Consider the following 21,099-nt stretch of genomic DNA (forward strand, 5'->3'; position numbering starts at 1 on the left):
GTGCTGTATGATTGTCGTCAAGGAATGAAAACGGAGCAATTCGTGACGGCTCTTTCAATTTAAGACGTTAAAAACAGACGGAATTTGCATTTGTAATACCAGAGCATCGAAACTACTTGGAACTTTTGTGTATATGAACGGGTCCGCGCCTTTTACTCTGCTCCCTTCACCGCTACAAACCAACCAACCATCGTGTCCGTGCGCATCTGAGTCGCAAAGAATGGGGAATAGCGCAGTTTGCTCGTGCCTGGGGCGTAGCTCAGTTGGTAGAGCGTTCGCTTCGCATGTGAAAGGTCTAGGGTTCAAGCCGCGGCGCCTCCATTTTTTGTGGTCAGTGCATGGTAAGTGTTGGTCGCGGCGAACCTAAAGGCACGCAAGATGTTGCAAAGCCAGCGTAACAGACTGATATGATGTATACTGACGTAAGGAGAGCAAGATGTAAGTGTGGGGACCGGCTGTTATCGAGGTGTCATCGAGTGCAGATCTGTCTTACGTATCGCGGCTTAACCTCATTGAATTCTAGAGGGTGGACATCACGTTGATCTTACTCAGAGCGGTGTCCGAATTCTATTTTCGACGTTATACGTGCCACTTTCATTGTGGCCAACTACGATTCGATACAGAATGCACGAAACCTGAAAGACACCCTAACGAATACATAGAGAGTAGTGTTTGTCTGCTGAATAATGGAAGTGCAAGGGTCTGTGTCGTCTATATGGCTGTATGTAGCACCATTAGTCTTTGGGGGGGCGGGCGTAGCTCAGATGGTAGGGCGCTCGCTTAGTATGCGAGAGGTACTGGGATCAATACCCAGTGCCTCCAGAATTTTTAACACACCTACATGCGCACCTTGCCATGCAAGTGGAATAATTCACAACCACCAGATGTGTCTAGGAAGATACAAGCGAATGATTAGCATCCACAATTGACAAGCGTGCTGTTATTAGTGCGCAGGAAGCACCCTCGTCCCACGCCTACACTTAATTTAGAAACAGTACAAGTGTTCCCGTAAGATTCTCAAGCCTATGTCGGAAAGATCTGCCTTGCACTGAGTTCACGTAAATCCCACTGCGCATTCCTATTCTTTGCGTGCAGTCAGCTGCTACTGGTGTTGCTAGTTGTGACTGTTGATAACAGATGCCGTAGCAACCAATTCATGGAGTGAGTTGTATGTTTTGCGATAGTCTGTCTCTGACAAGCAAGCACAGGTGACATAGGTGCGAACACAGGAAGCTTGCAGACCCTCGCTGCCTGCAGACACCGAGCAGCCACACTAGGAGGGCGGCCTAAGCCGTAGGCGAAATGTGCTCATTCGCTTTGGCGCGACGTCGAACTATAAATAATGCTGTCACTAGCGTGAGCGTCGTGGAAAGTCGGAAAAGTCGGCTGCGAGGGTGAGTGCCAAGTTTGGGGAGCGTTTCGTAGTATGCGCAGTGCAATGGAGACGCGGAAACTTGTTGTGGCCCAGTGTTTTGCAGTTGGACGACAAGATTGGTACACAGTAGTAAAGAGCGAGGCACTGAGTTGGCATGAATAATGGAGTGCACAATGGGGCTCGAGATGTGTTTGTTACCCCAGGTGCTGTATGATTGTCGTCAAGGAATGAAAACGGAGCAATTTGTGACGGCTCTTTCAATTTAAGACGTTAAAAACAGACGGAATTTGCATTTGTAATACCAGAGCATCGAAACTACTTGGAACTTTTGTGTATATGAACGGGTCCGCGCCTTTGTACTCTGCTCCCTTCACCGCTACAAACCAACCAACCATCGTGTCCGTGCGCATCTGAGTCGCAAAGAATGGGGAATAGCGCAGTTTGGTCTTGCATGGGGCGTAGCTCAGTTGGTAGAGCGTTTGCTTGGCATGTGAAAGGTCCAGGGTTCAAGCCGCGGCGCCTCCATTTTTTGTGGTCAGTGCATGGTAAGTGTTGGTCGCGGCGAACCTAAATGCACGCAAGATGTTGCAAAGCCAGCGTCACAGACTGATATGATGTATACTGACGTAAGGAGAGCAAGATGTAAGTGTGGGGACCGGCTGTTATCGAGGTGTCATCGAGTGCAGTTCTGTCTTAGGTATCGCGGCTTAACCTAATTGAAGTCTAGAGGGTGGACAACACGTTGGTCTTACTCAGAGCGGTGTCCGAATTCTATTTTCGACGTTATACGTGCCACTTTCATTGTGGCCAACTACGATTCGATACAGAATGCACGAAACCTGAAAGACACCCTAACGGATACATAGAGAGTAGTGTTTGTCTGCTGAATAATGGGAGTGCAAGGGTCTGTGTCGTCTATATGGCTGTATGTAGCACCATTAGTCTTCGGGGGGGGCGGGCGTAGCTCAGATGGTAGAGCGATCGCTTAGTATGCGAGAGGTACTGGGATCAATACCCAGTGTCTCCAGAATTTTAACACACCTACATGCGCACCTTGCCATGCAAGTGGAATAATTCACAACCAGCAGATGTGTCTAGGAAGATACAAGCGAATGATTAGCATCCACAATTGACAAGCGTGCTGTTATTAGTGCGCAGGAAGCACCCTCCTCCCACGCCTACACTTAATTTAGAAACAGTACAAGTGTTCCCGTAAGATTCTCAAGCCTATGTCGGAAAGATCTGCCTTGCACTGAGTTCACGTAAATCCCACAGCACATTCCTATTCTTTGCGTGCAGTCAGCTGCTACTGGTGTTGCTAGTTGTGACTGCTGATAACAGATGCCGTAGCAACCAATTCATGGAGTGAGTTGTATGTTTTGCGATAGTCTGTCTCTGACAAGCAAGCACAGGTGACATAGGTGCGAACACAGGAAGCTTGCAGACCCTCGCTGCCTGCAGACACCGAGCAGCCACACTAGGAGGGCGGCCTAAGCCGTAGGCGAAATGTGCTCATTCGCTTTGGCGCGACGTCGAACTATAAATAATGCTGTCACTAGCGTGAGCGTCGTGGAAAGTCGGAAAAGTCGGCTGCGAGGGTGAGTGCCAAGTTTGGGGAGCGTTTCGTAGTATGCGCAGTGCAATGGAGACGCGGAAACTTGTTGTGGCCCAGTGTTTTGCAGTTGGACGACAAGATTGGTACACAGTAGTAAAGAGCGAGGCACTGAGTTGGCATGAATAATGGAGTGCACAATGGGGCTCGAGATGTGTTTGTTACCTCAGGTGCTGTATGATTGTCGTCAAGGAATGAAAACGGAGCAATTTGTGCCGGCTCTTTCAATTTAAGACGTTAAAAACAGACGGAATTTGCATTTGTAATACCAGAGCATCGAAACTACTTGGAACTTTTGTGTATATGAACGGGTCCGCGCCTTTGTACTCTGCTCCCTTCACCGCTACAAACCAACCAACCATCGTGTCCGTGCGCATCTGAGTCGCAAAGAATGGGGAATAGCGCAGTTTGGTCGTGCATGGGGCGTAGCTCAGTTGGTAGAGCGTTCGTTTGGCATGTGAAAGGTCCAGGGTTCAAGCCGCGGCGCCTCCATTTTTTGTGGTCAGTGCATGGTAAGTGTTGGTCGCGGCGAACCTAAATGCACGCAAGATGTTGCAAAGCCAGCGTCACAGACTGATATGATGTATACTGACGTAAGGAGAGCAAGATGTAAGTGTGGGGACCGGCTGTTATCGAGGTGTCATCGAGTGCAGTTCTGTCTTAGGTATCGCGGCTTAACCACATTGAAGTCTAGAGGGTGGACAACACGTTGGTCTTACTCAGAGCGGTGTCCGAATTCTATTTTCGACGTTATACGTGCCACTTTCATTGTGGCCAACTACGATTCGATACAGAATGCACGAAACCTGAAAGACACCCTAACGGATACATACAGAGTAGTGTTTGTCTGCTGAATAATGGGAGTGCAAGGGTCTGTGTCGTCTATATGGCTGTATGTAGCACCATTAGTCTTCGGGGGGGCGGGCGTACCTCAGGTGGTAGAGCGATGTCTTAGTATGCGAAAGGTACTGGGATCAATACCCAGTGCCTCCAGAATTTTTAACACACCTACATGCGCACCTTGCCATGCAAGTGGAATAATTCACAACCAGCAGATGTGTCTAGGAAGATACAAGCGAATGATTAGCATCCACAATTGACAAGCGTGCTCTTATTAGTGCGCAGGAAGCACCCTCCTCCCACGCCTACACTTAATTTAGAAACAGTACAAGTGTTCCCGTAAGATTCTCAAGCCTATGTCGGAAAGATCTGCCTTGCGCTGAGTTCACGTAAATCCCACTGCACATTCCTATTCTTTGCGTGCAGGCAGCTGCTACTGGTGTTGCTAGTTGTGACTGCTGATAACAGATGCCGTAGCAATCAATTCATGGAGTGAGTTGTATGTTTTGCGATAGTCTGTCTCTGACAAGCAAGCACAGGTGACATAGGTGCGAGCACAGGAAGCTTGCAGACCCTCGCTGCCTGCAGAGACCGAGCAGCCACACTAGGAGGGCGGCCTAAGCCGTAGGCGAAATGTGCTCATTCGCTTTGGCGGGACGTCGAACTATAAATAATGCTGTCACTAGCGTGAGCGTCGTGGAAAGTCGGAAAAGTCGGCTGCGAGGGTGAGTGCCAAGTTTGGGGAGCGTTTCGTAGTATGCGCAGTGCAATGGAGACGCGGAAACTTGTTGTGGCCCAGTGTTTTGCAGTTGTACGACAAGATTGGTACACAGTAGTAAAGAGCGAGGCACTGAGTTGGCATGAATAATGGAGTGCACAATGGGGCTCCAGATGTGTTTGTTACCTCAGGTGCTGTATGATTGTCGACAAGGAGTGAAAACGGAGCAATTTGTGACGGCTCTTTCAATTTAAGACGTTAAAAACAGACGGAATTTGCATTTGTAATACCAGAGCATCGAAACTACTTGGAAGTTTTGTGTATATGAACGGGTCCGCCCCTTTGTACTCTGCTCCCTTCACCGCTACAAACCAACCAACCATCGTGTCCGTGCGCATCTGAGTCGCAAAGAATGGGGAATAGCGCAGTTTGCTCGTGCATGGGGCGTAGATCAGTTGGTAGAACGTTCGCTTGGCATGTGAAAGGTCCAGGGTTCAAGCCGTGGCGCCTCCATTTTTGTGGTCAGTGCATGGTAAGTGTTGGTCGCGGCGAACCTAAAGGCACGCAAGATGTTGCAAAGCCAGCGTCACAGACTGATATGATGTATACTGATGTAAGGAGAGCAAGATGTAAGTGTTATCGAGGTGTCATCGAGTGCAGATCTGTCTTAGGTATCGCGGCTTAACCTCATTGAAGTCTAGAGGGTGGACAACACGTTGGTCTTACTCAGAGCGGTGTCCGAATTCTATTTTCGACGTTATACGTGCCACTTTCATTGTGGCCAACTACGATTCGATACAGAATGCACGAAACCGGAAAGACACCCTAACGGATACATAGAGAGTAGTGTTTGTCTGCTGAATAATGGGAGTGCAAGGGTCTGTGTCGTCTATATGGCTGTATGTAGCACCATTAGCCTTCGGGGGGGCGGGCATAGCTCAGATGGTAGAGCGCTCGCTTAGAATGCGAGAGGTACTGGGATCAATACCCAGTGCCTCCAGAATTTTTAATACACCTACATGCGCACCTTGCCATGCAAGTGGAATAATTCACAACCAGCAGATGTGTCTAGGAAGATACAAGCGAATGATTAGCATCCACAATTGACAAGCGTGCTGTTATTAGTGCGCAGGAAGCACCCTCCTCCCACGCCTACACTTAATTTAGAAACAGTACAAGTGTTCCCGTAAGATTCTCAAGCCTATGTCGGAAAGATCTGCCTTGCGCTGAGTTCACGTAAATCCCACTGCACATTCCTATTCTTTGCGTGCAGGCAGCTGCTACTGGTGTTGCTAGTTGTGACTGCTGATAACAGATGCCGTAGCAATCAATTCATGGAGTGAGTTGTATGTTTTGCGATAGTCTGTCTCTGACAAGCAAGCACAGGTGACATAGGTGCGAGCACAGGAAGCTTGCAGACCCTCGCTGCCTGCAGACACCGAGCAGCCACACTAGGAGGGCGGCCTAAGCCGTAGGCGAAATGTGCTCATTCGCTTTGGCGGGACGTCGAACTATAAATAATGCTGTCACTAGCGTGAGCGTCGTGGAAAGTCGGAAAAGTCGGCTGCGAGGGTGAGTGCCAAGTTTGGGGAGCGTTTCGTAGTATGCGCAGTGCAATGGAGACGCGGAAACTTGTTGTGGCCCAGTGTTTTGCAGTTGTACGACAAGATTGGTACACAGTAGTAAAGAGCGAGGCACTGAGTTGGCATGAATAATGGAGTGCACAATGGGGCTCCAGATGTGTTTGTTACCTCAGGTGCTGTATGATTGTCGACAAGGAGTGAAAACGGAGCAATTTGTGACGGCTCTTTCAATTTAAGACGTTAAAAACAGACGGAATTTGCATTTGTAATACCAGAGCATCGAAACTACTTGGAAGTTTTGTGTATATGAACGGGTCCGCCCCTTTGTACTCTGCTCCCTTCACCGCTACAAACCAACCAACCATCGTGTCCGTGCGCATCTGAGTCGCAAAGAATGGGGAATAGCGCAGTTTGCTCGTGCATGGGGCGTAGATCAGTTGGTAGAACGTTCGCTTGGCATGTGAAAGGTCCAGGGTTCAAGCCGTGGCGCCTCCATTTTTGTGGTCAGTGCATGGTAAGTGTTGGTCGCGGCGAACCTAAAGGCACGCAAGATGTTGCAAAGCCAGCGTCACAGACTGATATGATGTATACTGATGTAAGGAGAGCAAGATGTAAGTGTTATCGAGGTGTCATCGAGTGCAGATCTGTCTTAGGTATCGCGGCTTAACCTCATTGAAGTCTAGAGGGTGGACAACACGTTGGTCTTACTCAGAGCGGTGTCCGAATTCTATTTTCGACGTTATACGTGCCACTTTCATTGTGGCCAACTACGATTCGATACAGAATGCACGAAACCGGAAAGACACCCTAACGGATACATAGAGAGTAGTGTTTGTCTGCTGAATAATGGGAGTGCAAGGGTCTGTGTCGTCTATATGGCTGTATGTAGCACCATTAGTCTTCGGGGGGGCGGGCGTAGCTCAGGTGGTAGAGCGATGTCTTAGTATGCGAAAGGTACTGGGATCAATACCCAGTGCCTCCAGAATTTTTAACACACCTACATGCGCACCTTGCCATGCAAGTGGAATAATTCACAACCAGCAGATGTGTCTAGGAAGATACAAGCGAATGATTAGCATCCACAATTGACAAGCGTGCTGTTATTAGTGCGCAGGAAGCACCCTCCTCCCACGCCTACACTTAATTTAGAAACAGTACAAGTGTTCCCGTAAGATTCTCAAGCCTATGTCGGAAAGATCTGCCTTGCGCTGAGTTCACGTAAATCCCACTGCACATTCCTATTCTTTGCGTGCAGGCAGCTGCTACTGGTGTTGCTAGTTGTGACTGCTGATAACAGATGCCGTAGCAATCAATTCATGGAGTGAGTTGTATGTTTTGCGATAGTCTGTCTCTGACAAGCAAGCACAGGTGACATAGGTGCGAGCACAGGAAGCTTGCAGACCCTCGCTGCCTGCAGACACCGAGCAGCCACACTAGGAGGGCGGCCTAAGCCGTAGGCGAAATGTGCTCATTCGCTTTGGCGGGACGTCGAACTATAAATAATGCTGTCACTAGCGTGAGCGTCGTGGAAAGTCGGAAAAGTCGGCTGCGAGGGTGAGTGCCAAGTTTGGGGAGCGTTTCGTAGTATGCGCAGTGCAATGGAGACGCGGAAACTTGTTGTGGCCCAGTGTTTTGCAGTTGTACGACAAGATTGGTACACAGTAGTAAAGAGCGAGGCACTGAGTTGGCATGAATAATGGAGTGCACAATGGGGCTCCAGATGTGTTTGTTACCTCAGGTGCTGTATGATTGTCGACAAGGAGTGAAAACGGAGCAATTTGTGACGGCTCTTTCAATTTAAGACGTTAAAAACAGACGGAATTTGCATTTGTAATACCAGAGCATCGAAACTACTTGGAAGTTTTGTGTATATGAACGGGTCCGCCCCTTTGTACTCTGCTCCCTTCACCGCTACAAACCAACCAACCATCGTGTCCGTGCGCATCTGAGTCGCAAAGAATGGGGAATAGCGCAGTTTGCTCGTGCATGGGGCGTAGATCAGTTGGTAGAACGTTCGCTTGGCATGTGAAAGGTCCAGGGTTCAAGCCGTGGCGCCTCCATTTTTGTGGTCAGTGCATGGTAAGTGTTGGTCGCGGCGAACCTAAAGGCACGCAAGATGTTGCAAAGCCAGCGTCACAGACTGATATGATGTATACTGATGTAAGGAGAGCAAGATGTAAGTGTTATCGAGGTGTCATCGAGTGCAGATCTGTCTTAGGTATCGCGGCTTAACCTCATTGAAGTCTAGAGGGTGGACAACACGTTGGTCTTACTCAGAGCGGTGTCCGAATTCTATTTTCGACGTTATACGTGCCACTTTCATTGTGGCCAACTACGATTCGATACAGAATGCACGAAACCGGAAAGACACCCTAACGGATACATAGAGAGTAGTGTTTGTCTGCTGAATAATGGGAGTGCAAGGGTCTGTGTCGTCTATATGGCTGTATGTAGCACCATTAGCCTTCGGGGGGGCGGGCATAGTTCAGATGGTAGAGCGCTCGCTTAGTATGCGAGAGGTACTGGGATCAATACCCAGTGCCTCCAGAATTTTTAATACACCTACATGCGCACCTTGCCATGCAAGTGGAATAATTCACAACCAGCAGATGTGTCTAGGAAGATACAAGCGAATGATTAGCATCCACAATTGACAAGCGTGCTGTTATTAGTGCGCAGGAAGCACCCTCCTCCCACGCCTACACTTAATTTAGAAACACTACAAGTGTTCCCGTAAGATTCTCAAGCCTATGTCGGAAAGATCTGCCTTGCGCTGAGTTCACGTAAATCCCACTGCACATTCCTATTCTTTGCGTGTAGTCAGCTGCTACTGGTGTTGCTAGTTGTGACTGCTGATAACAGATGCCGTAGCAATCAATTCATGGAGTGAGTTGTATGTTTTGCGATAGTCTGTCTCTGACAAGCAAGCACAGGTGACATAGGTGCGAACACAGGAAGCTTGCAGACCCTCGCTGCCTGCAGACACCGAGCAGCCACACTAGGAGGGCGGCCTAAGCCGTAGGCGAAATGTGCTCATTCGCTTTGGCGGGACGTCGAACTATAAATAATGCTGTCACTAGCGTGAGCGTCGTGGAAAGTCGGAAAAGTCGGCTGCGAGGGTGAGTGCCAAGTTTGGGGAGCGTTTCGTAGTATGCGCAGTGCAATGGAGACGCGGAAACTTGTTGTGGCCCAGTGTTTTGCAGTTGTACGACAAGATTGGTACACAGTAGTAAAGATCGAGGCACTGAGTTGGCATGAATAATGGAGTGCACAATGGGGCTCCAGATGTGTTTGTTACCTCAGGTGCTGTATGATTGTCGACAAGGAGTGAAAACGGAGCAATTTGTGACGGCTCTTTCAATTTAAGACGTTAAAAACAGACGGAATTTGCATTTGTAATACCAGAGCATCGAAACTACTTGGAAGTTTTGTGTATATTAACGGGTCCGCGCCTTTGTACTCTGCTCCCTTCACCGCTACAAACCAACCAACCATCGTGTCCGTGCGCATCTGAGTCGCAAAGAATGGGGAATAGCGCAGTTTGCTCGTGCATGGGGCGTAGATCAGTTGGTAGAACGTTCGCTTGGCATGTGACAGGTCCAGGGTTCAAGCCGTGGCGCCTCCATTTTTGTGGTCAGTGCATGGTAAGTGTTGGTCGCGGCGAACCTAAAGGCACGCAAGATGTTGCAAAGCCAGCGTCACAGACTGATATGATGTATACTGATGTAAGGAGAGCAAGATGTAAGTGTTATCGAGGTGTCATCGAGTGCAGATCTGTCTTAGGTATCGCGGCTTAACCTCATTGAAGTCTAGAGGGTGGACAACACGTTGGTCTTACTCAGAGCGGTGTCCGAATTCTATTTTCGACGTTATACGTGCCACTTTCATTGTGGCCAACTACGATTCGATACAGAATGCACGAAACCGGAAAGACACCCTAACGGATACATAGAGAGTAGTGTTTGTCTGCTGAATAATGGGAGTGCAAGGGTCTGTGTCGTCTATATGGCTGTATGTAGCACCATTAGTCTTCGGGGGGGCGGGCATAGCTCAGATGGTAGAGCGCTCGCTTAGTATGCGAGAGGTACTGGGATCAATACCCAGTGCCTCCAGAATTTTTAATACACCTACATGCGCACCTTGCCATGCAAGTGGAATAATTCACAACCAGCAGATGTGTCTAGGAAGATACAAGCGAATGATTAGCATCCACAATTGACAAGCGTGCTGTTATTAGTGCGCAGGAAGCACCCTCCTCCCACGCCTACACTTAATTTAGAAACAGTACAAGTGTTCCCGTAAGATTCTCAAGCCTATGTCGGAAAGATCTGCCTTGCGCTGAGTTCACGTAAATCCCACTGCACATTCCTATTCTTTGAGTGCAGTCAGCTGCTACTGGTGTTGCTAGTTGTGACTGCTGATAACAGATGCCGTAGCAATCAATTCATGGAGTGAGTTGTATGTTTTGCGATAGTCTGTCTCTGACAAGCAAGCACAGGTGACGTAGGTGCGAACACAGGAAGCTTGCAGACCCTCGCTGCCTGCAGACACCGAGCAGCCACACTAGGAGGGCGGCCTAAGCCGTAGGCGAAATGTGCTCATTCGCTTTGGCGGGACGTCGAACTATAAATAATGCTGTCACTAGCGTGAGCGTCGTGGAAAGTCGGAAAAGTCGGCTGCGAGGGTGAGTGCCAAGTTTGGGGAGCGATTCGTAGTATGCGCAGTGCAATGGAGACGCGGAAACTTGTTGTGGCCCAGTGATTTGCAGTTGGACGACAAGATTGGTACACAGTAGTAAAGAGCGAGGCACTGAGTTGGCATGAATAATGGAGTGCACAATGGGACTCGAGATGTGTTTGTTACCTCAGGTGCTGTATGATTGTCGACAAGGAGGGAAAACGGAGCAATTTGTGACGGCTCTTTCAATTTAAGACGTTAAAAACAGACGGAATTTGCATTTGTAATACTAGAGCATCGAAACTACTTGGAACTTTTGTGTATATGAACGGGTCCGCGCCTTTGTACTCTGCTCCCTTCTCCGCTACAAACCAACAACCATCGTGTCCGTGCGCATCTGAGTCGCAAAGAATGGGGAATAGCGCAGTTTGCTCGTGCATGGGGCGTAGCTCAGTTGGTAGTGCGTTCGCTTGGCGTGTGAAAGGTGCAGGGTTCAAGCCGCGGCGCCTCCATTTTTTGTGGTCAGTGCATGGTAAGTGTTGGTCGCGGCGAACCTAAAGGCACGCAAGATGTTGCAAAGCCAGCGTCACAGACTGATATGATGTATACTGACGTAAGGAGAGCAAGATGTAAGTGTGGGAACCGGCTGTTATCGAGGTGTCATCGAGTGCAGATCTGTCTTAGGTATCGCGGCTTAACCTCATTGAAGTCTAGAGGGTGGACAACACGTTGGTCTTACTCAGAGCGGTGTCCTAATTCTATACTCGACGTTATACGTGCCACTTTCATTGTGGCCAACTACGATTCGATACAGAATGCACGAAACCTGAAAGACACCCTAACGGATACATAGAGAGTAGTGTTTGTCTGCTGAATAATGGGAGTGCAAGGGACTGTGTCGTCTATATGGCTGTATGTAGGACCATTTGTCTTCGGGTGGGCGGGAGTAGCTCAGATGGTAGAGCGCTCGCTTAGTATGCGAGAGGTACTGGGACCAATATCCAGTGCCTCCAGAATTTTTAACACACCTACATGCGCACCTTGCCATGCAAGTGGAATAATTCACAACCAGCAGATGTGTCTAGGAAGATACAAGCGAATGATTAGCATCCACAATTGACAAGCGTGCTGTTATTAGTGCGCAGGAAGCACCCTCCTCCCACGCCTACACTTAATTTAGAAACAGTACAAGTGTTCCCGTAAGATTCTCAAGCCTATGTCGGAAAGATCTGCCTTGCGCTGAGTTCACGTAAATCCCACTGCACATTCCTATTCTTTGCGTGCAGGCAGCTGCTACTGGTGTTGCTAGTTGTGACTGCTGATAACAGATGCCGTAGCAATCAATTCATGGAGTGAGTTGTATGTTTTGCGATAGTCTGTCTCTGACAAGCAAGCACAGGTGACATAGGTGCGAACACAGGAAGCTTGCAGACCCTCGCTGCCTGCAGACACCGAGCAGCCACACTAGGAGGGCGGCCTAAGCCGTAGGCGAAATGTGCTCATTCGCTTTGGCGCGACGTCGAACTATAAATAATGCTGTCACTAGCGTGAGCGTCGTGGAAAGTCGGAAAAGTCGGCTGCGAGGGTGAGTGCCAAGTTTGGGGAGCGATTCGTAGTATGTGCAGTGCAATGGAGACGCGGAAACTTGTTGTGGCCCAGTGTTTTGCAGTTGGACGACAAGATGGGTACACAGTAGTAAAGAGCGATGCACTGAGTCGGCATGAATAATGGAGTGCACAATGGGGCTCGAGATGTGTTTGTTACCTCAGGTGCTGTATGATTGTCGACAAGGAGTGAAAATGGAGCAATTTGTGACGGCTCTTTCAATTTAAGACGTTAAAAACAGACGGAATTTGCATTTGTAATACCAGAGCATCGAAACTACTTGGAACTTTTGTGTATATTAACGGGTCCGCGCCTTTGTACTCTGCTCCCTTCACCGCTACAAACCAATAACCATCGTGTCCGTGCGCATCTGAGTCGCAAAGAATGGGGAATAGCGCAGTTTGCTCGTGCATGGGGCGTAGCTCAGTTGGTAGAGCGTTCGCTTGGCATGTGAAAGGTCCAGGGTTCAAGCCGCGGCGCCTCCATTTTTTGTGGTCAGTGCATGGTAAGTGTTGGTCGCGGCGAACCTAAAGGCACGCAAGATGTTGCAAAGCCAGCGTCACAGACTGATATGATGTATACTGACGTAAGGAGAGCAAGATGTAAGTGTGGGGACCGGCTGTTATCGAGGTGTCATCGAGTGCAGATCTGTCTTAGGTATCGCGGCTTAACCTCATTGAAGTCTAGAGGGTGGACAACACGTTGGTCTTACTCAGAGCGGTGTCCGAATTCTATTTTCGACGTTATACGTGCCACTTTCATTGTGGCCAACTACGAGTCGATACAGAATGCACGAAACCTGAAAGACACCCTAACGGATACATAGAGAGTAGTGTTTGTCTGCTGAATAATGGGAGTGCAAGGGACTGTGTCGTCTATATGGCTGTATGTAGCACCATTTGTCTTCGGGGAGGCGGGCGTAGCTCAGATGGTAGAGCGCTCGCTTAGTATGCGAGAGGTACTGTGACCAATACCCAGTGCCTCCAGAATTTTTAACACACCTACATGCGCACCTTGCCATGCAAGTGGAATAATTCACAACCAGCAGATGTGTCTAGGAAGATACAAGCGAATGATTAGCATCCACAATTGACAAGCGTGCTGTGATTAGTGCGCAGGAAGCACCCTCCTCCCACGCCTACACTTAATTTAGAAACAGTACAAGTGATCCCGTAAGATTCTCAAGCCTATGTCGGAAAGATCTGCCTTGCGCTGAGTTCACGTAAATCCCACTGCACATTCCTATTCTTTGCGTGCAGTCAGCTGCTACTGGTGTTGCTAGTTGTGACTGCTGATAACAGATGCCGTAGCAATCAATTCATGGAGTGAGTTGTATGTTTTGCGATAGTCTGTCTCTGACAAGCAAGCACAGGTGACATAGGTGCGAACACAGGAAGCTTGCAGACCCTCGCTGCCTGCAGACACCGAGCAGCCACACTAGGAGGGCGGCCTAAGCCGTAGGCGAAATGTGCTCATTCGCTTTGGCGCGACGTCGAACTATAAATAATGCTGTCACTAGCGTGAGCGTCGTGGAAAGTCGGAAAAGTCGGCTGCGAGGGTGAGTGCCAAGTTTGGGGAGCGATTCGTAGTATGCGCAGTGCAATGGAGACGTGGAAACTTGTTGTGGCCCAGTGTTTTGCAGTTGGACGACAAGATTGGTACACAGTAGTAAAGAGCGAGGCACTGAGTTGGCATGAATAATGGAGTGCACAATGGGGCTCGAGATGTGTTTGTTACCTCAGGTGCTGTATGATTGTCGACAAGGAGTGAAAACGGAGCAATTTGTGACGGCTCTTTCAATTTAAGACGTTAAAAACAGACGGAATTTGCATTTGTAATACCAGAGCATCGAAACTACTTGGAAGTTTTGTGTATATTAACGGGTCCGCGCCTTTGTACTCTGCTCCCTTCACCGCTACAAACCAACCAACCATCGTGTCCGTGCGCATCTGAGTCGCAAAGAATGGGGAATAGCGCAGTTTGCTCGTGCATGGGGCGTAGATCAGTTGGTAGAACGTTCGCTTGGCATGTGACAGGTCCAGGGTTCAAGCCGTGGCGCCTCCATTTTTGTGGTCAGTGCATGGTAAGTGTTGGTCGCGGCGAACCTAAAGGCACGCAAGATGTTGCAAAGCCAGCGTCACAGACTGATATGATGTATACTGATGTAAGGAGAGCAAGATGTAAGTGTTATCGAGGTGTCATCGAGTGCAGATCTGTCTTAGGTATCGCGGCTTAACCTCATTGAAGTCTAGAGGGTGGACAACACGTTGGTCTTACTCAGAGCGGTGTCCGAATTCTATTTTCGACGTTATACGTGCCACTTTCATTGTGGCCAACTACGATTCGATACAGAATGCACGAAACCGGAAAGACACCCTAACGGATACATAGAGAGTAGTGTTTGTCTGCTGAATAATGGGAGTGCAAGGGTCTGTGTCGTCTATATGGCTGTATGTAGCACCATTAGTCTTCGGGGGGGCGGGCATAGCTCAGATGGTAGAGCGCTCGCTTAGTATGCGAGAGGTACTGGGATCAATACCCAGTGCCTCCAGAATTTTTAATACACCTACATGCGCACCTTGCCATGCAAGTGGAATAATTCACAACCAGCAGATGTGTCTAGGAAGATACAAGCGAATGATTAGCATCCACAATTGACAAGCGTGCTGTTATTAGTGCGCAGGAAGCACCCTCCTCCCACGCCTACACTTAATTTAGAAACAGTACAAGTGTTCCCGTAAGATTCTCAAGCCTATGTCGGAAAGATCTGCCTTGCGCTGAGTTCACGTAAATCCCACTGCACATTCCTATTCTTTGAGTGCAGTCAGCTGCTACTGGTGTTGCTAGTTGTGACTGCTGATAACAGATGCCGTAGCAATCAATTCATGGAGTGAGTTGTATGTTTTGCGATAGTCTGTCTCTGACAAGCAAGCACAGGTGACGTAGGTGCGAACACAGGAAGCTTGCAGACCCTCGCTGCCTGCAGACACCGAGCAGCCACACTAGGAGGGCGGCCTAAGCCGTAGGCGAAATGTGCTCATTCGCTTTGGCGGGACGTCGAACTATAAATAATGCTGTCACTAGCGTGAGCGTCGTGGAAAGTCGGAAAAGTCGGCTGCGAGGGTGAGTGCCAAGTTTGGGGAGCGATTCGTAGTATGCGCAGTGCAATGGAGACGCGGAAACTTGTTGTGGCCCAGTGATTTGCAGTTGGACGACAAGATTGGTACACAGTAGTAAAGAGCGATGCACTGAGTTGGCATGAATAATGGAGTGCACAATGGGACTCGAGATGTGTTTGTTACCTCAGGTGCTGTATGATTGTCGACAAGGAGGGAAAACGGAGCAATTTGTGACGGCTCTTTCAATTTAAGACGTTAAAAACAGACGGAATTTGCATTTGTAATACTAGAGCATCGAAACTACTTGGAACTTTTGTGTATATGAACGGGTCCGCGCCTTTGTACTCTGCTCCCTTCTCCGCTACAAACCAACAACCATCGTGTCCGTGCGCATCTGAGTCGCAAAGAATGGGGAATAGCGCAGTTTGCTCGTGCATGGGGCGTAGCTCAGTTGGTAGTGCGTTCGCTTGGCGTGTGAAAGGTGCAGGGTTCAAGCCGCGGCGCCTCCATTTTTTGTGGTCAGTGCATGGTAAGTGTTGGTCGCGGCGAACCTAAAGGCACGCAAGATGTTGCAAAGCCAGCGTCACAGACTGATATGATGTATACTGACGTAAGGAGAGCAAGATGTAAGTGTGGGAACCGGCTGTTATCGAGGTGTCATCGAGTGCAGATCTGTCTTAGGTATCGCGGCTTAACCTCATTGAAGTCTAGAGGGTGGACAACACGTTGGTCTTACTCAGAGCGGTGTCCGAATTCTATACTCGACGTTATACGTGCCACTTTCATTGTGGCCAACTACGATTCGATACAGAATGCACGAAACCTGAAAGACACCCTAACGGATACATAGAGAGTAGTGTTTGTCTGCTGAATAATGGGAGTGCAAGGGACTGTGTCGTCTATATGGCTGTATGTAGGACCATTTGTCTTCGGGTGGGCGGGAGTAGCTCAGATGGTAGAGCGCTCGCTTAGTATGCGAGAGGTACTGGGACCAATATCCAGTGCCTCCAGAATTTTTAACACACCTACATGCGCACCTTGCCATGCAAGTGGAATAATTCACAACCAGCAGATGTGTCTAGGAAGATACAAGCGAATGATTAGCATCCACAATTGACAAGCGTGCTGTTATTAGTGCGCAGGAAGCACCCTCCTCCCACGCCTACACTTAATTTAGAAACAGTACAAGTGTTCCCGTAAGATTCTCAAGCCTATGTCGGAAAGATCTGCCTTGCGCTGAGTTCACGTAAATCCCACTGCACATTCCTATTCTTTGCGTGCAGGCAGCTGCTACTGGTGTTGCTAGTTGTGACTGCTGATAACAGATGCCGTAGCAATCAATTCATGGAGTGAGTTGTATGTTTTGCGATAGTCTGTCTCTGACAAGCAAGCACAGGTGACATAGGTGCGAACACAGGAAGCTTGCAGACCCTCGCTGCCTGCAGACACCGAGCAGCCACACTAGGAGGGCGGCCTAAGCCGTAGGCGAAATGTGCTCATTCGCTTTGGCGCGACGTCGAACTATAAATAATGCTGTCACTAGCGTGAGCGTCGTGGAAAGTCGGAAAAGTCGGCTGCGAGGGTGAGTGCCAAGTTTGGGGAGCGATTCGTAGTATGCGCAGTGCAATGGAGACGCGGAAACTTGTTGTGGCCCAGTGTTTTGCAGTTGGACGACAAGATGGGTACACAGTAGTAAAGAGCGATGCACTGAGTCGGCATGAATAATGGAGTGCACAATGGGGCTCGAGATGTGTTTGTTACCTCAGGTGCTGTATGATTGTCGACAAGGAGTGAAAATGGAGCAATTTGTGACGGCTCTTTCAATTTAAGACGTTAAAAACAGACGGAATTTGCATTTGTAATACCAGAGCATCGAAACTACTTGGAACTTTTGTGTATATTAACGGGTCCGCGCCTTTGTACTCTGCTCCCTTCACCGCTACAAACCAATAACCATCGTGTCCGTGCGCATCTGAGTCGCAAAGAATGGGGAATAGCGCAGTTTGCTCGTGCATGGGGCGTAGCTCAGTTGGTAGAGCGTTCGCTTGGCATGTGAAAGGTCCAGGGTTCAAGCCGCGGCGCCTCCATTTTTTGTGGTCAGTGCATGGTAAGTGTTGGTCGCGGCGAACCTAAAGGCACGCAAGATGTTGCAAAGCCAGCGTCACAGACTGATATGATGTATACTGACGTAAGGAGAGCAAGATGTAAGTGTGGGGACCGGCTGTTATCGAGGTGTCATCGAGTGCAGATCTGTCTTAGGTATCGCGGCTTAACCTCATTGAAGTCTAGAGGGTGGACAACACGTTGGTCTTACTCAGAGCGGTGTCCGAATTCTATTTTCGACGTTATACGTGCCACTTTCATTGTGGCCAACTACGAGTCGATACAGAATGCACGAAACCTGAAAGACACCCTAACGGATACATAGAGAGTAGTGTTTGTCTGCTGAATAATGGGAGTGCAAGGGACTGTGTCGTCTATATGGCTGTATGTAGCACCATTTGTCTTCGGGGAGGCGGGCGTAGCTCAGATGGTAGAGCGCTCGCTTAGTATGCGAGAGGTACTGTGACCAATACCCAGTGCCTCCAGAATTTTTAACACACCTACATGCGCACCTTGCCATGCAAGTGGAATAATTCACAACCAGCAGATGTGTCTAGGAAGATACAAGCGAATGATTAGCATCCACAATTGACAAGCGTGCTGTTATTAGTGCGCAGGAAGCACCCTCCTCCCACGCCTACACTTAATTTAGAAACAGTACAAGTGATCCCGTAAGATTCTCAAGCCTATGTCGGAAAGATCTGCCTTGCGCTGAGTTCACGTAAATCCCACTGCACATTCCTATTCTTTGCGTGCAGTCAGCTGCTACTGGTGTTGCTAGTTGTGACTGCTGATAACAGATGCCGTAGCAATCAATTCATGGAGTGAGTTGTATGTTTTGCGATAGTCTGTCTCTGACAAGCAAGCACAGGTGACATAGGTGCGAACACAGGAAGCTTGCAGACCCTCGCTGCCTGCAGACACCGAGCAGCCACACTAGGAGGGCGGCCTAAGCCGTAGGCGAAATGTGCTCATTCGCTTTGGCGCGACGTCGAACTATAAATAATGCTGTCACTAGCGTGAGCGTCGTGGAAAGTCGGAAAAGTCGGCTGCGAGGGTGAGTGCCAAGTTTGGGGAGCGATTCGTAGTATGCGCAGTGCAATGGAGACGCGGAAACTTGTTGTGGCCCAGTGTTTTGCAGTTGGACGACAAGATTGGTACACAGTAGTAAAGAGCGAGGCACTGAGTTGGCATGAATAATGGAGTGCACAATGGGGCTCGAGATGTGTTTGTTACCTCAGGTGCTGTATGATTGTCGACAAGGAGTGAAAACGGAGCAATTTGTGACGGCTCTTTCAATTTAAGACGTTAAAAACAGACGGAATTTGCATTTGTAATACCAGAGCATCGAAACTACTTGGAACTTTTGTGTATATGAACGGGTCCGCGCCTTTGTACTCTGCTCCCTTCACCGCTACAAACCAACCAACCATCGTGTCCGTGCGCATCTGAGTCGCAAAGAATGGGGAATAGCGCAGTTTGCTCGTGCATGGGGCGTAGCTCAGTTGGTAGAGCGTTCGCTTGGCATGTGAAAGGTCCAGGGTTCAAGCCGCGGTGCCTCCATTTTTTGTGGTCAGTGCATGGTAAGTGTTGGTCGCGGCGAACCTAAAGGCACGCAAGATGTTGCAAAGCCAGCGTCACAGACTGATATGATGTATACTGACGTAAGGAGAGCAAGATGTAAGTGTGGGGACCGGCTGTTATCGAGGTGTCATCTGTCTTAGGTATCGCGGCTTAACCTCATTGAAGTCTAGAGGGTGGACAACACGTTGGTCTTACTCAGAGCGGTGTCCGAATTCTATTTTCGACGTTATACGTGCCACTTTCATTGTGGCCAACTACGATTCGATACAGAATGCACGAAACCTGAAAGACACCCTAACGGATACATAGAGAGTAGTGTTTGTCTGCTGAATAATGGGAGTGCAAGGGTCTGTGTCGTCTATATGGCTGTATGTAGCACCATTAGTCTTGGGGGGGGGGGGGGCGTAGCTCAGATTGTAGAGCGCTGGCTTAGTATGCGAGAGGTACTGGGATCTATACCCACTGCCTCCAGAATTTTTAACACACCAACATGCGCACCTTGCCATGCAAGTGGAATAATTCACAACCAGCAGATGTGTCTAGGAAGATACAAGGGAATGATTAGCATCCACAATTGACAAGCGTGCTGTTCTTAGTGCGCAGGAAGCACCCTCCTCCCACGCCTACACTTAATTTAGAAACAGTACAAGTGTTCCCGTAAGATTCTCAAGCCTATGTCGGAAAGATCTGCCTTGCTCTGAGATCATGTAAATCCCACTGCACATTCCTATTCTTTGCGTGCAGTCAGCTGCTACTGGTGTTGCTAGTTGTGACTGCTGATAACAGATGCCGTAGCAATCAATTCATGGAGTGAGTTGTATGTTTTGCGATAGTCTGTCTCTGACAAGCAAGCACAGGTGACATAGGTGCGAACACAGGAAGCTTGCAGACCCTCGCTGCCTGCAGACACCGAGCAGCCACACTAGGAGGGCGGCCTAAGCCCTAGGCGAAATGTGCTCATTCGATTTGGCGCGACGTCGAACTATAAATAATGCTGTCACTAGCGTGAGCGTCGTGGAAAGTCGGAAAAGTCGGCTGCGAGGGTGAGTGCCAATTTGGGGAGCGTTTCGTAGTATGCGCAGTGCAATGGAGACGTGGAAACTTGTTGTGGCCCAGTGTTTTGCAGTTGGACGACAAGATTGGTACACAGTAGTAAAGAGCGAGGCACTGAGTTGGCATGAATAATGGAGTGCACAATGGGGCTCGAGATGTGTTTGTTACCTCAGGTGCTGTATGATTGTCGACAAGGAGTGAAAACGGAGCAATTTGTGACGGCCCTTTCAATTTAAGACGTTAAAAACAGACGGAATTTGCATTTGTAATACCAGAGCATCGAAACTACTTGGAACTTTTGTGTATATGAACGGGTCCGCGCCTTTGTACTCTGCTCCCTTCACCGCTACAAACCAACAACCATCGTGTCCGTGCGCATCTGAGTCGCAAAGAATGGGGAATAGCGCAGTTTGCTCGTGCATGGGGCGTAGCTCAGTTGGTAGAGCGTTCGCTTGGCATGTGGAAGGTCCAGGGTTCAAGCCGCGGCGCCTCCATTTTTTGTGGTCAGTGCATGGTAAGTGTTGGTCGCGGCGACCCTAAAGGCACGCAAGATGTTGCAAAGCCAGCGTCACAGACTGATATGATGTATACTGACGTAAGGAGAGCAAGATGTAAGTGTTGGGACCGGCTGTTATCGAGGTGTCATCGAGTGCAGATCTGTCTTAGGTATCGCGGCTTAACCTCATTGAAGTCTAGAGGGTGGACAACACGTTGGTCTTACTCAGAGCGGTGTCCGAATTCTATATTCGACGTTATACATGCCACTTTCATTGTGGCCAACTACGATTCGATACAGAATGCACGAAACCTGAAAGACACCCTAACGGATA

The 21,099-nt window shown here is 49.0% G+C and overlaps 1 non-coding gene across 1 annotated transcript; it reads left to right on the forward strand.

The window, feature by feature from the left end:
* The first annotated feature begins 5,471 nt into the window (after nucleotides 1–5,471).
* Nucleotides 5,472–5,545, forward strand: Trnas-aga (transfer RNA serine (anticodon AGA)). Its single transcript has one exon. It is a non-coding gene; the product is annotated as a tRNA-Ser (tRNA).
* The last annotated feature ends 15,554 nt before the right edge of the window (nucleotides 5,546–21,099 follow it).

The sequence above is a fragment of the Schistocerca gregaria genome, chromosome 10 (genome assembly GCF_023897955.1).
Source record: "Schistocerca gregaria isolate iqSchGreg1 chromosome 10, iqSchGreg1.2, whole genome shotgun sequence".
Classification (NCBI taxonomy): Eukaryota; Metazoa; Arthropoda; class Insecta; order Orthoptera; family Acrididae; genus Schistocerca; species Schistocerca gregaria.